Consider the following 16,205-nt stretch of genomic DNA (forward strand, 5'->3'; position numbering starts at 1 on the left):
CGACACAACATTAAAATGTAACACACACACACACAGAAACGGACTAAGCATTTATTTAGACAGAATACTATGAGAATAAGAAATATAACATCAAAACCAAATACATGAATTTGGGATAGATAAGTACAGTAACACGTCTTATAGGAATGTGAATTCACACTAAAAAATAAGAGAAAACATACGACACAACGGAAACACAACGTTAAAATGTAACACACACAGAAACGAACTATAATATAACAATGGCCATATTCCTGACTTGATACAGGACATTTTAAAGGAAAAAATGGTGGGTTGAACGTGTTTTGATGCATGCCAAACCTCCCTCTTTTATGGGCATGTGAAATATAACATTAAAATGACAACACGACATTACAGGATTACAATATAAATAAATAAGAGAGAACACAATTGACAAAGAAACACACGAATAATAGCTAACAAAAGGCAACAAGTTTAAAAATTTTAATACGCCAGAAGTGCATTTCGTCCACACAAGACTTACTAGTGACGCCAAGATACAAAAGTTTGAAAGCCGAAACAAGTACAAAGTTGAACAGCATCGAGGACCAAAAGTTCAAAAAAGTTGTGCGAAAAACGGCCAGGGTTTTCTGTTAGGTACCAGAACATCCCTATTATTTAGAATAATTTATACTTTTGCAAATAGTAAATTTTATTAAATGACTATACGCGCGTCTGGCATACTAAATTATAATCCTGGTACCTTTGATAACTATTTACACCACTTGGTCGATGCCACTGCTGGTGGACGTTTCGTCCCCGAGGGTATCACCAGCCCAGTAGTCAACATTTCGGTGTTGACATGAATATCAATAATGTGGTCATTTTTATAAATTTCCTGTTTACAAAACTGAATTTTTCGAAAAACTAAGGATTTTCTTATCCCAGGCATAGATTACCTTAGCCGTATTTGGCACAACTTTTTGGAATTTTGGATCTTCATTGCTCTTCAACTTTGTACTAGTTTGGCTTTATAAATATTTTGATATGAGCGTCACTGGTGAGTCTTATGAAGACGAAACGCGCGTCTGGCGTACTAAATTATAATCCTGGATACCTTTGATAACTATATACAAAAGATGTACATGATAAAACTGAAGTATTAGCTAATTACAGGAAATAACCGAAATACATTACATGAACCGACAAAATGCAACACATCCGAATAAGTTTAAAATAACCAATAGTTTAAATTAATTTGTATCGTTATGCAATGAAGTTAAAATAAACTGACTCAATACGATGGGTTAACCGAGTTGTTATCGATTATATATTCGAATATTGAACATGCAATCCACCTACTATTTTCATCTATTTTGTATAACAGTGTATTTGATTATAAAAAATATAACCTTTATAAATTTAGCAAATGAACATGTATTTATAAATATTGATGCAGTATGACTAATTAATCTGATCGTTTATTATTTAACCTACTTTTCTGTTGCTTTGTGATGTTGTTTATATTTTGCTTCACATTAGGCGTACTGAAAAGTTAACATATTCCTTGCAAATTACCGACATTTTTCAATGTAATGAGACCTCATGAGAATTACTAAACATGTTATAAAAGATCGATTGGCGTTTAAGATAACAATTGCAGAGTGCATTTCTTTACATTTTACACATTTTAACCAATTATTTTTCTTGCCGCCGCTATTTTTGTATAGAAATTTGATTATTTTCTGTTCTAAGTAAACGCAACTATATTCAGGAAAACAAGTGTAAAACCATAAAAACAATAGACATTTTTTTATTGAATACTCACTTCATTTTCCAGAATTGGGATATTTTTGTTAAATGGGAGATGGTGCATTATTTTAAACTTGCAATGTTGGTTTAAAGAAGTATTGCCTGTCGAATTCGTGTTCATCGATTTCACTCAAATTCTCAGATTTTGATTTATATCATATTAAAACTTATATCCAAATTACAATATGTTTGAAATAAACAATTAACAATAAATGGGCACGATTATAAATATCAGCATATCGTGTGTATCTAAGTCTCAATACCATATAATCAAATATTGAGATCGATAGTAACATAACTCGATAAAAACAAAATAAAAACTATAAAAAGATATCGATGTATAAGGAGTGTTTCACTTTCAATTTTCTTTTAATGGTTGAATACCATTTATGCATGCGTAACTGATCTTTATCTATTGAATGGGTTAAATTGAAGGTCACATAAATATAGATTGAATGATGTCGAAACTTCAAACTTGCCGTTTGATAGAGAAAAAATTTGCTCATAAGAACGATATTAAACTAAGAGTTCCAAGTGATGAAGTTGAAATCATCCCTACGTTCATTTTACGAGCGCCACCACGGGTATGTTAACCGCTATGGAATATCCGTTTAGCAGATACAAGCGGATATTTCTTAATGTGTAACTACAACCCCGTCCTCCTTTACCGACCAAGACCTAGCGATGAGACTCCTTACCTCGTTTGTACTAACACGAGTAACACGACGGGTGCGATATGTGGGAAGGATCTGTTTACCCTTCCAGAACATCAATCCCACTTTTTGGTGTGATTTAAGTTGCTCACTCTTTAGTTTTATATGTTGTTTTTTGTGTACTATTGTTTGTCTGTTGTTCTTTATATTTATGATAGTCATGGCGTTGTCCGTTAATTTTCGGCTAATGAGTTTGAATACTCCTTTAGTATCTTTCGTCTCTCCTTTGTATTTTATGTTGTATAGTCAACTTGCTTAAGGTTCCAGGTTATCTAAATGGCACAAATTATAATATATTTTCAAGAGACTATCGCATAGTGTTCTAGTTCTCTTTTGAAGTTGAAGAAAAATGCGTTTTCGATTTACCTCTAAATCGTATTGAATTTTGCCTTTATTTTTGTCTGTGGATAAGCATCACTGTTCATGGCAGATTTTATAAAAGTCATTGCAATTGACATGATAGTCGCCAATAAACAGAACTGATTAATTTACAGCACTAAACTGGAAATACGTATGTTCATCTTATTCTCAGCCCAATACATATGCAGTTTGAAGTGTCTACTCAGTGTAATAAAATTAACGGTACCAATTTTCTTTCACCAGATGTGCATTTCGACAAAACATGTCTGTAATCTGCGAAGCACAATGGGGATTGTATACCTTTTCGTCAACAGGGTTGACTTAATATATATTAAAGATACCAAAACTAAATTTTGTATTTACGCCAGACGCGAGTTTGTCTGCAACAAACGTCAAAGAACGTGTAAAAAAGTAGTGATAACAACTATTCCTGCTCTACTATTGATAATAATTGTGGTTTTCTATCTTTCACGTTACATTGAACTGGATATGATGAATGGTCATTTCCCCCAGCTTACGTCATATGTCAGTCGTTAACTTCAGAGCAAATACTGCTGATTTTCCTCTTACCATTGATTTGTTTGAAATGTTTGATCAGGGTAATTTTCTGAAACTTTTTGTTTTTCGTAGTATTTTCAATATCAATTACTGATTAATGAATCGTTTAGTATTTGTATTCCTTGTCAAAGTTTCTACAATTTTGTATCAATCATAACTGGCTTATATATACATACGAGATATCTAGAGAGAATCTTCTCAATGGTCATTAGTAACGTCTGACTGCAAACAAAATAAACTGTGTACAATATATACCGCATGATTATTGTTTTTGAGGGTATACGCATAGATGGTACAGTTTGTCATGCTAAGCATATGACAAAAATGTGCACAATTCATATACTGTCTGTCAAACTACAATCACCTGGCCAATCAAAGAAACCCGGATGTTTAAAAAACTCTTATCAACCTCCCAAGAAGATGTAGATTCATCCCATGCGCAGTTTATTCTGGTTATTACATTAAATGTCAAAAATGATTTACATGAAGATAAAGAAAATGGCAACTAATGTGTTAAATAATCCATATATGAAACACATGTAAACTCTGTATTAAAGAAAATGAAATAACAACATGATATAAGTGTGATGTTTATTCCTTGGATTTGATTTATTTAAGATAGAACGGATATATAATTACTTACATTCTTGAACGGTAATATCCAACCTTGTAAAGCCTCCTGTAGTTTTAAACGAGCACAATATATTCATGTTGACCCTAGTTTCAAAATAACGTGCGTTTTTTTTTTTTTCTTTTCCTGGCATATTTGAATCTGGAGTGTATAAGTTTTATTGGGTCTTTTTGCTCTTTTAGCTCTAGCCTACTTGAAATCTGAAAATTAAAAGAAAATGGCATAGTAATCAGAATTACACAGGGTGTCTGCTCAAACGTCTAAGATTAATCTCAGACTACTCTGAAGTAGTAAACATTTATTTTCGTCCAATCCATAAATAAAGGCAACAGTAGTGTAACGTTGTTTAAAAGTCATCAATCGATTGAGAGAAAACAAATCCAGGTTACAAACTAAACCCGAGTAAAACACTTCAACTATAAGAGGAAGATACAACGGTCGAAACAACAGAAACACTGAAGTGCAACAAGAAATAAACGACAATGCAACATACATTGAAACGAACTATTAGATAACAAATGCCACTTTCCTGTCTTGATACAGAACATTTTACGAAAAAGATGGTGAGTTGAACCTAGCTTTAGCGCTAACCAAATCTCACGCTTTTATGGCAATGTTAAATATATCTCTAAAATGACAAGATTAAAAGACAGGAATACAGTACAAATAAATGCAAGAACATTCAGAACAGAGAAGTACATAAATAAATATTAGAACAGTTCATTTCGACATGTTTACCACAGAATAACAACGAATACGTAAAACGATTTAGAACAGTACTCAAAAACCGCATAATAAAATTACGAACTGTCCGTCACACGTACCAACGCAACATAAAGGGACGTCACATGTAAATTTCTAAAAATTGGATATGATCAATCAAATTATGTTTGTAACTGATGAATTAAACTCTTAAATGACAGATTATTCATGTTCTTTCAAATTGGTTGCATATTGTCTTTTATGAAAGAGGGAAAAGATAGAACATACCACGTGCACAATTATAATTCTAGGAGTAACAGACAACACCATGGAAAATAAAAAAGCGACGAAAAAGTAACAACAGTCTGCAAAACTAAAGACAAAGCAACATGGACCCTTGTTTTAAAAAACTGCTGTTGTGCTCATATGGTGAATGTCTCCTGTCTAATCCCATCATCATGATTTTGTTTCATGTGAAACAAGTCTTTTTTGTATTTTTCTTCGTGCGTGATTCTTTTGTGTAAGAAAGTATTAGAAAAACATTATTACATCACATTAACAGACTATATTAGCTTAGTTAGTAAACTGGTTATTCTTAATACTAGAGGGACAAATAGTGCCGTTACATCCTTTAAAGACGACATGTTATTAAAAGTACATGGCAAAAACGTTATATCTTTATATGATTTAAAATATAACACATTTGATAAGTATTACCCTTTTCGCACTTGCTTATCTATTTATCCAGTTATGTTTTTTTCTGGTTCACCATGCTAAACTACATCTTTGCTTTTATATTACGTCAGAGCTGGATTTGATCATAGTGTATTTTGTTTATATATATATATCTTTATTCTCAAAAACTAAAATACATGGTCTAGAGATACTATAAGCATTGCTGAGAATAATACAAATGAACGATTTAAAAGGTTTAAACATTTAAAGCTGGTATATCAGATATCAATATTGTAATTAGATTGGTTATAGTTCAATATTAAAACAATGTTCAAAATGTTACCCTTGGGTCCAACCTTTTGTTAAATCAGTCTGTAAAATTTACATATTTCTATTTCTGATGTGCATTAGATCATAAAATTTCAATATATTCTATTTATGATCAATGTGTTGTATAGATATATTAGCGTATTAACGTCTTGCTGATGTATATAATCGTGGTTTTTATTGGGTCGATATGGCTTAACCAAGTTTCAAAGATCTGTCTAAATTCTAATGAAGTCTTATAAGATTTTCTTGTTAACGTTTTTCTGTAATTTGTATGCAAACTACGGGGAATCGAACAAAGCTGTCTGTTTTGAGATTAATATAACCTGAAGACATATTTTAGTCCAGGCTTGTGATTATAAATTATAATTATGTCTTTTTTTAAAAAAAATGCTTATTTTTTTAAGAATGTGTGATATGAAACTTTCAAAATTAAAAACAATTATCGCTATTTTGTGCATTTTTGCTTTGATCTTTTTTGTGATAAATATTAATATCATGCTACTCGCTTGAGATGAAAAATTATCGCTAGAAACTAAGGCGGCACGTGACGTTGCTAATGAAATTGACATGAAATTGACAACTTCGTCATAGGTAAAAATAAGATAAACAGATTATCATTGGTCATCACAACTCGATTGCTTTTCTCGCTTTCGCCGTACCGGCTCAAGCGAGAAAAGCAATCTCGTTGAGATGATTAACGATAATCTATAAATATTGCAAAAAGCAACCAACGACAAATCAATGTTTTACCCAAAAACCTATAATATATAAATATTTAGCTTTTTGTAAGCATCAATAAGTTGGAAGATGGTACTAAGTTCATGTGTTACATAATAACATGGCAAATATTCAAATATGTAAATTTAGACAAATAATAAAGTCATGAAAATATATGATGAAAGAAAGTGATGGTGCATTTACTAAATGCATGTATGCATTATTATTTATTGCTTTAAATTTGAAAGTTTTTGTCATTCATCAGATATTCATAATTCCCATAATTAAGATTGATTTATTATTGCTTGGTTAACCTGCTGTTGAAAATAGTTTATACATATTTAAGACGAGTTCTGCAACGTAAGTCAACAGGGATTACGGATGTCAATGGGAAATGAGGATATTTTGGATAGAGGCAGATTTTCTATGCAAGATACCACCTACGGTTTATTAAAAGAGTTTATTTAAAGATGCAAAGAATATGCATCGGATTTTATTTCCCCATTTCGACTGAACGTGTCGCTATGAGGTAAAAGGTGGTTCCCCTATATTTATTTAAAACAAAATCAATGTTTGGATCGATGAGGACAAGATTCAAGGAATCCACTACACGGTCAGCATAGGTTTATTCAAAGGAGCAAAATTATAGCATGGATCATATCCAAGTTTACAAGCTCTATAAACATTATCACCGTAAAATAAACTGTTTGTAATACGATAAGATTTCTACAGGAACAACCAAACTTTAAAACTACATTTTTGTATCTATAAAAAAAATAATAATGCCAGTTGTGATAACTAAGTCTCTGACTTAATTGTTTACCATTTATACATATATTATAGATACAGGAAGATGTTGTATGTGTGTAAATGAGACAACTCTCCATTCTAATCACAATTTGTAAAAACGTTAACCATTATTGGTCAAAGTACGGCCTTTGACACGGAGCCTTGACTCACTGAACAGCAAGCTATAAAAGGTCCCAAAATGACTAGTGTAAAACAATGCAAAACAGGAAAACCAAAGTTATAATCTATAAAAAAAAAAGAAAAAAAAAAAGAGAAACTAGAAAAAACGTATGATACATATCACCAAACGACAACCACTGAACATATGCTTATTTCGAAAGTAGTTAAAGAAGAGCGCTAGCATTGTTGATTAAATATCGATGTTGAACATTTGGACTCACATCCTGTTTGTTCCTATGATATAAATGAAGTTGATATTCAGAGATTGTAATTTTTCAGCTTTTAAATTAATATGATAACTTCTAAAACCTCCCTGAGAGATTTTTTAATTATCAATCTACAATATCTAAATTAAAGTACATGAACTGTATATGAACATCAGATGCTGATCATCAGATCTGTCATAACTGCGATCTGCAAAGCAAAGTAAATATTAATCATTCCATCTATTTTTGTTGTTTCCTATTATATTTGGTAAATGAAATCAATATAATATTAATTTATGTAAATATTACCAAAATTGCAGCACTAGACAAATCTATGTTAATTGATTACTATCACAGCTATAGAATGCGTCAATAAGTAGCTATCAGTACAATGTGTTTACAAAGATGGGACAATTTTAGCTTTTGTCGTGTTTGGTTTTTGGACGAATAATATTTCAGATTTGTATACATTCGGTAGATGGAAAGATAAATATTACCAATGTTTGTTTAATTACTCTGATCAATGCAGCGTTTATTTCCATCAATATTTACAATTAGAATCCAATAACGATAAAGAATCTGACTGATTCAGCTTTAAACTAATGCTTGTTAGTTTCGCATTTGTACTAGCAACGAAAGGAAAATGTGTGATTAATCAGTAAAATGAATTTCATTTTGATTAGACATCGACTGTGAAATAAGAAATAGTGTTTTACTTCTGCGGGAATCGTAAAAAATAATTACACTTAAACAAATTTAAATCGGAGGAAATGTCAATATTTGCAAATGGACATGAAATAAAGGGAAAGAGTTAACGTTGAGTGCATTCTAACAACATATTGTATGGTTTCCTAAATAAGACGGTAATGAACGTCAAGATATATTTAGAGTCTTTATGTAAGTGATTTTTCATGTATTACTATAAATTGTTTGCCTTTTTATCTTTTATAGTTATTATGATTGACTGAAATATTTTTGTCGGTTTATATTTTAGAAAATTCTATTTTGTTTAAATATAAAATATATTTATAACATGATGTTTATATTCACATTCATGTAACAAAAACGTAAAACAAAAAATTGTTATTCTTAATAATCATGAATCGAATTGCCATTTTGTTCTAACATGTAATTTTATATATAAAAAAAAAGCTTCATCTTTGTTGTAAAATTCGTACTGCTTAGATATCTCATGGTCAAATATTTCATATTTTCAATAAACATTTTTACAATTGTTTTCCGGAGTTTTAAAAATTGTTTTAAATCAATGTTTGAGAAGCTATTATGTTTTTTTTTTTTTTATATTACTCAATATTTTTATATACATTCACATACCCAACCCCTTATCTTTCATCCTTTGATTTCAAATGTACTTTAATCAATTTGCATGTGACAAAAATCCGGATCTCCTTTGCATGCAGATTTGGAATGAAAAGTTTTTAAGAAGGTATATGATTTTTTCTTATTATTGCACTTACATGGATAGAAATTTGGAACTAACAGATACCTGAATATTAAAGAGACTTAAGTCTTAAAACTGTAGTCCTACAAATTTATATAATATTTAAATTACATAACAAATTTAGCACTGCATATTGCTGTTGACAATATAACAAATTTTACATGGTATCCTAAAATTTGAATCGCAGAACATTTCTTTCCAAAATTAATTAATTTTTCTTCGATAGATACTATATAGCTTTGCTTTCCCTTCAGTTTCGGTTTTGGTTAAGGATGTGCTTTTTGGTCCTCATTGCTCTTCAACTTCGCAATTTATTTGGCTTTTTCAACATTTTTTTTATTCACTGATGAGTCTTTTGTAGACGAAACGCGCGTCTGGCGTAAGTGTAAAATTTTAGTCCTGGTATCTATGATGAGTTTATCTGATACATTTTTGGATAAATTTTCAAAATGCATTTTAAATCTACCAAATAATAGCTATTAGGTAGTCATATTATAACATAGAATATCAGTGTTCGCAGATTTGAATTTTGTCTCTGAGTCACATATTCCTGAAATTATTGCAAAACTTCTAAACAGTCGGAGTAGCATCATCTTGTGATCTTTTCAAGAATATTTTGATTTCAGCAAACGCTAAACCGATAGCCTTTGCTCAAATCTATCCAAAAATTCAGTGTTAATTAAAATTGAGAATGAAAATTGGGAAAATATCAAAGAGATAACAGTTTGACCAACAAGCAGATAACAGCCGAGGCCACCAATGGATCTTGAACGCAGCAAGAAATGCCCGCACCCGGAGCTTGGCCTCAGCTGGCCCCTCAATGAAAACGTGTACTAGTTCATTAAAAATGAAAAATGTTTGCCTTGTTTGATCAAATAAGTCAATTTCAACAACCACGTCATGGTGTCGGACATCACACGTGCGCTTTATTTAAGTGTACAGATTGTCAGCCTGTTCGCCTTTTAAGAAAAGCAACAGTATTTTAAATTGAAAAAAGTCAGGAGTAGTTTCAATATTTTTGCAATTTCAGGTGACAAATAAAAGCTTTCGTCATACCTTCGGACATCTATAATTTTGTCGCATGCTCAAAAATACAGGAAAATGATGTGTTGACTTTTTAGAATGGATCTGAAACTGCAATGCTGTAAAATGTATGAAATAATTAAAGGATTTTCAGAAAATGACAAGTTAATTGGAAATTGGCCAGTATGACACCTTTTTGCATATTATACATATTTAGTGGTGACCGGAAGAACTAGTTGTGATAACAAAAGTTATAAAATTCCCACCTGACTTCAGTGGTAATTTTTCTTTTTATTTCTCTATTTTTAGGTAATTGTCTTTAAGCCTAAGTTTCATTGTTCGATGCTGTAATCACTGCCCAGTCAACATTGAGGTTGCGAGTTCGAAGGTCGGTGGATTTCTCCAGGCACTTCGGCTTCCTCCACCAATTAAAACTTGCCGCCACGAAACAGCCCTAAAGCGGTGCTTAAAATGGAAATATATCCCCCCCCCCCCAAAAAAAAAAAAATCAAAGCATAATGATTGTTCGATGAAAGCAATCTGGCTTCCTTCTTGGTAAAAACATCGTTTGCAATTATTTAAGAATAAGTAACGAACACATGTTGTGTCTATTTAGAATATCAACAGGTTGTTTATTGTAACTATTATCTTGCAATTAGTAATGTTCAAAATCTAATATTAGCACAGATATTTCGGAATGTATTGTGGAAAGATATAAGCCTATTTACTAGACCTCCGATAGCTTTATAGCAAGTAAAAATCGGTCACAAACAATAATTCTGCACATTATCTATCTTTCTAATCATCAATCAACATAAAGTATAATTGACAAACAGTTTAGTACTTGATATAACATACAGTTTATGGTTTCAAGTTAAAGGTGGTTTTTGAAGAGTTCTTCTAATATTATCATTACATATAATTACGTTGATAATATAAGAAGATCTTAAGATAAGTCTAGTTTTATGGCAGGTTATATTTAAATTAGTTACCTTTTCAATTATGAGCGAATCTTCTTAAATCATGAACAGCCCGTTTATCAAAACAAATATAAAGTTCATATAATAGCTTTCGGGAAAAGTCATTAAGTTGGAGTATAAAAACAGCCACGCACAAATACAACAAATAATGTAGTTAAGGAACAAACAGTTTGTTATCAATTTACCATTTGTCTTCGGTGTTGGTTCTTTAAGAGCTCAATGGTCTGTAAAATCGTGGTAATTAAATTTCAATTAAGGTGTTGTTGAGATATAAAAAAAATGTAATAATTAATGTAATTGAAATACATTACCTCAATTGGCAAAAACATACATCATGCCACTTTATGATTTGAAATCGATGATTTACCAATATTACCGATATCGTGGCGTTATTTAACATTTGTCGTCCATTTCATCTTTATGTCCTTTGTGGTAACCAGCTGTACCATTCTTCGACGATCACGTGGGTTTCAGAGCAACTATTTTAAATATCAAATAGATATTCAATATTATCGTATCTGTACCAGTATGGACTTATAGAATCCGAACAAAAAATGCCTTGTAACATAATATTGTATGTAAAGTGGATCCGAGATTAATATATAGCTGCTGAGCAAATGCATTCTTTTATTCCAGGAATCAATAACGAGGAAAGATAAATTATTGCTAATACAACACATCTAAGGAGAAAAGACCGGATCAATTAGAACTTCTAGGTAAGTTTATCTATTCTTTGATATGTGATGTCTTGATAATTTCAGTTGAAGTTAATGATGAAAGGAAAAAAGGAATTGCAAGTAAACTATAAAATAAAGTTAAATCTTCATCTGTATTAGAAGTAGTGGAGGTCTTTTTCAATTTATATTTTGAATATGTTTGCTGTTTGGTTTGTTATTTTGTTGTTTTGTTGTTTTGTTGTTTTGTTATTTTGTTTATTTGTTGTTGTTGGTTGTTGTTTTTTTTTTTTTGTTTTTTTTTTTTTGTTTTTTTTTAGCTCTAACGATACAGCTATATTCTTCTTCAGTGCTATAATATTCTATGAATATTTGTATCGTTTTGGATTTATTTGTTTTGAAAACTGAGATCGGTCTCCGCTGTAGAATCATGCGTAAGTTAGATATTATTAGGGGAAATCTGGACTTGCGTACTGCAAAATATTTTTTTTTTAAGTTTTGTATTTCGCTTAAATAATGGAATAATTGTACATTCTAGATTTGTATTGTAATTCGCTATTTTCGTGAAGCAAATACTTTCTGTATAAAGTGCAATGCAGTAGATAAATCGGTTTGTTTGAGTATATGATGTTCTTTGCAATAAATATGTTTTTAAAATTAATTTTGATGGGTTTAAGAATCATTTCGACAAATATTATCATATACACATAAACCCCGGTAAAAGTTTGAAAAGCGAAGTTTATTCACACTATCTTTATTCTTGGTTGTACCATTTTAGCTTCGAGCAATCTTGTTATACAATAAAAATTGCGTTATATTCAGCATTTACATGACTTTTGTATACATGCCATATGTTTAAATTTCTAACAGGTGATACGTTGATTATTAGGCGGAGTTATTCTTGAAACTTGACCCCAAAAATTGATTCACACTCGGACTTAGGTAATATGACCTGGATACTTTAGTTCACTGTCCTCTAAAATCGTATGTTAATGCTATGCTTTCCGGTATTGTCAAATTGTATGCCAGCTTATCTCTCATTGGATGTAATATTACAATTACATAATGTGTTACATGTAGAAGAACGAAATTAAAAGGGGAATATGAAATATAAAACATGAAACAATATTCAAAAGATATGCTTCTTGTGAATTAAACATAAATGACAGAAACAGCGTATTGCCGTCTTGATTCTGAAATAACTACAAGCCTTTAAAAGACGACACAATTTTTGATAATCTTTTAATATTGATCTTTTATTAATCTATACCAGTATATTCAGGGGACATCAAAACATAAAATTAATATTTGGTAATCTTATCAACAAAATACTACCATTCGTTATCCGACATTATGATACAACATCTCGAAGAACCTTCAAGATATTTTCTTGACAGTAAAAACTAGGGTAGACTTTTATAGACGGAAAAACAGCATACAACCAGTTTTTCAATATAAATATATAATTGTAGATGAAGTAAATAAACTCATCATACATAAAACGGTGAAATATTATAATTTGAACAAAGGCTCTTTATTTCGAGTACATCGTGAGATTTATAATTCATCAACAACGGGGTTAAAGAGGCCAACTGCATGAATCAAATGGGTTGAATAAATTTAAAAAACATATTCTTCTACTTTTATTCAAACATGTATAAAGCACATTCTTCACGAACATTCACATCATAATCGTAAAATGTATAAATACAAAGCAGTTATCTACACTTCATACTGAGAGACATAATTACTGCGTGGACACAATAGAATAAGAGTATACAAAACGGCGAAAAGAGTAGATTTACATAAGATAATATTCACAATACAAAATAAAATTGAATCATCAAAGAACCTCATGAAGTTTTTTTCATAAATGTGTTCCACAGATGAAGCCGTGTGGAGAGATGATAATTAAAATAAGAAATGAACCCCATTGTATATATGTCTGTATAAGTATAATATATTAACATCGGTCATTTTTGTAGCCCAGTGGTATCATTTGAGTACAATTATAATACTAGCCGTTTGATTGCTTCTGGTCTATTTTAATCAAGCATAAGTTTGAGTGTACTTGGATCAAAAGCATCAAATGGGAAAGCCTTGAAGCGTGACAAAGATTTTTATAAAATTAAAATTAAATCAACAGATATATTCTACTAATCTAAAATGAAATTTTGAAAATGATCTAGCACTGTAAACACTATATAAGAGATCAAACATAAAGAATTGACAATTTGCATTTTTATTTCATTATCTTGGCTGACGTATCCTGGCTAAGCCTGGATAGACACGTATAAAACTGTCATATTAAATATTTTAATTATTTTCTTGTCTGTTTGCAGTGTAATAGGGGTAAAATATATTCACTCCGGCGTCTAGCTGATTGTCATTTTTTAAACTCGACCAAACCTTGCTTAAGTGCAGATTACCATGCATTGTCCGTCCGTCTGTTATGATTTGTCAACTTGACTTCCACAATTTCCTAACTGGAATGCTTGAATTTATTGGAGTGTTTCCAAACCTTCTCATGTTGATCAGGAGTACGACTTTCGTGAAATATCAACGAAATTTACGAGAAGTTGAACGAAATAACTTTAAACGGAACATTTATTTGAATGCGTTACTTCTCCAAACCTAAAGTTTTAAAAGGTTGATATCTTTTTTGTTTTATTTCATCTCCAAACTTGAAGTGTTTAAAGTTTTTTTTATTGCAGAATTTATGTACAGATAAAAATAATGTAAAAATCTTGGAATATGGATTTCATAAAATATTTTCAGAATAATAAGTTGATAAATCATATCTAACCTCGAATATGTTATTTGTAGAATTTCTGAATGCATATCATAATATGCATGTTATAGTATATGGAACAGTACAAGTTGAAAATCAGTAGGATATAGAATATTAAATTGGAATTCTGATTTATTATTAATTAGACTTAATAAAACCTTGTGGAAATTTGAATTCCAATATGAACATTTTTATAAATTGTGAATTGGATGGAGAGTTGTCTCATTGACACTCATACTACATCTTCTTATATTTATTCATACTATAGAAGAAATTGAGATAGGTAACATCTGTATAGTACATTGTGTACTAGCTGACTATTTTTAAACACTCAATTCATAAAAATAGTTGTGTTAATAATTTTTAAATGAAACTATTCTGTGTTATACTAGTCTAACATATAGAGTGATATAACTACCATTACTTGCCTGAATGAAAACAACGTTTTCAATATTTTTCTTTATCTATACCCAGAACAAGTCGTATGTGTGCTCACTTTGTTCTAAAAACAGCTTAAGTTAGTTTGATGTTTCATTAATACTTTTTCGTGCTGAAAATACATTTGTTAATTGCCACTGGAAATTAAATAGCCCTTAACCAAGTCAAATGCCTGGACCCGTCATAATTCTAAGAAATTTCACATATTCCACCATTTGAAGAAAAAAAAACTTCAGTGAAGACTGTGGATTTTGAGGAGTAAAGATGTTATACTCTTCGTTGTTCATATTGTTTTGCCAAAATTGACTGCTAAACAATACCATATTAGAAAATGTTGTAAATAAACAATTTGAAAAAGAAACTCTATAAGGCTTACGTCAAATGTAAACAAATTGTTTATCAGATTTTGTTAGTTAAACAGATCGATAAATTAATTTTATTCATTGAATTTGTTTTTCAACTTATCCAGTATAATTGAGAGTAAAACAAAATCAGCAAATATCCAGCACAATCCGGAATAAAGCTTGTAGTAATTCTTTATTTTATCCTGGATACTACTTGAAATTTAGTGAAATATAAAATTGTCCATGTAAAATCTGGATATCCAAATTTCACCTATTAGATATTGATAATTAGATTTGTATTGAATGTATTCAAAGAAGTATATATCAAATTTCCTATTTGTATTCCTGAATCTTGCTGAATGCCATTTTGAACAGATTATTTCTAAGACTTATCAAATTTGGACATATCCTGACCGGAATCGGCCATTTCCTTAATGGACATCATGAAACAACGGGAAACGGATGAATTAAGTGAACATTTATCATTGACCATATGTCTGTCCGTTTTTGTACCGTTCACAGGGGCGTGTCCAGGATATTTGAAAGGGGGGGCGTAGAATAAAAAAAATTTTGGACCTTTTTAGGCTTAAAAACATAAAATAATTTTTTTATCCAACGCAATCATAGGTTTGAACCCCGTTCTGGATATCATAGTCAAATCTGAGTGACCCCTTCCAAGGCAACGCGTAAAAAAATAACCCCATTTTAGACAATTTAGCTGAAAATACAACCCCTTTTGTCAGAATATACCCAGTATCGTATATATAGTAATATACCCCCCCCCCCCCCCCCGGTATATTTAGAATGGCTATGGGGAATCAAAGTTAGTGTCACACAAAACAACCAAAATTCATGTATT

General features: G+C 30.8%; 1 protein-coding gene across 4 annotated transcripts in view; it reads left to right on the plus strand.

The window, feature by feature from the left end:
- The window catches only part of LOC139512554 (muscarinic acetylcholine receptor gar-2-like), a 101,930-nt gene that overhangs the window by 23,727 nt on the left and 61,998 nt on the right, over positions 1 to 16,205 (plus strand). For 2 of the 4 annotated variants that reach the window (XR_011662306.1, XM_071300242.1), the window contains exon 2: positions 11,736 to 11,815. The gene's annotated coding sequence lies outside the window, so the exon portion shown is untranslated. Of the gene's footprint in view, positions 1 to 8,209; positions 8,532 to 11,735; positions 11,816 to 16,205 lie in introns of those variants that run through there. The other 2 variants (XR_011662307.1, XM_071300244.1) reach the window with 2 other exon arrangements.

The sequence above is a fragment of the Mytilus edulis genome, chromosome 2 (assembly GCF_963676685.1).
Source record: "Mytilus edulis chromosome 2, xbMytEdul2.2, whole genome shotgun sequence".
Classification (NCBI taxonomy): Eukaryota; Metazoa; Mollusca; class Bivalvia; order Mytilida; family Mytilidae; genus Mytilus; species Mytilus edulis.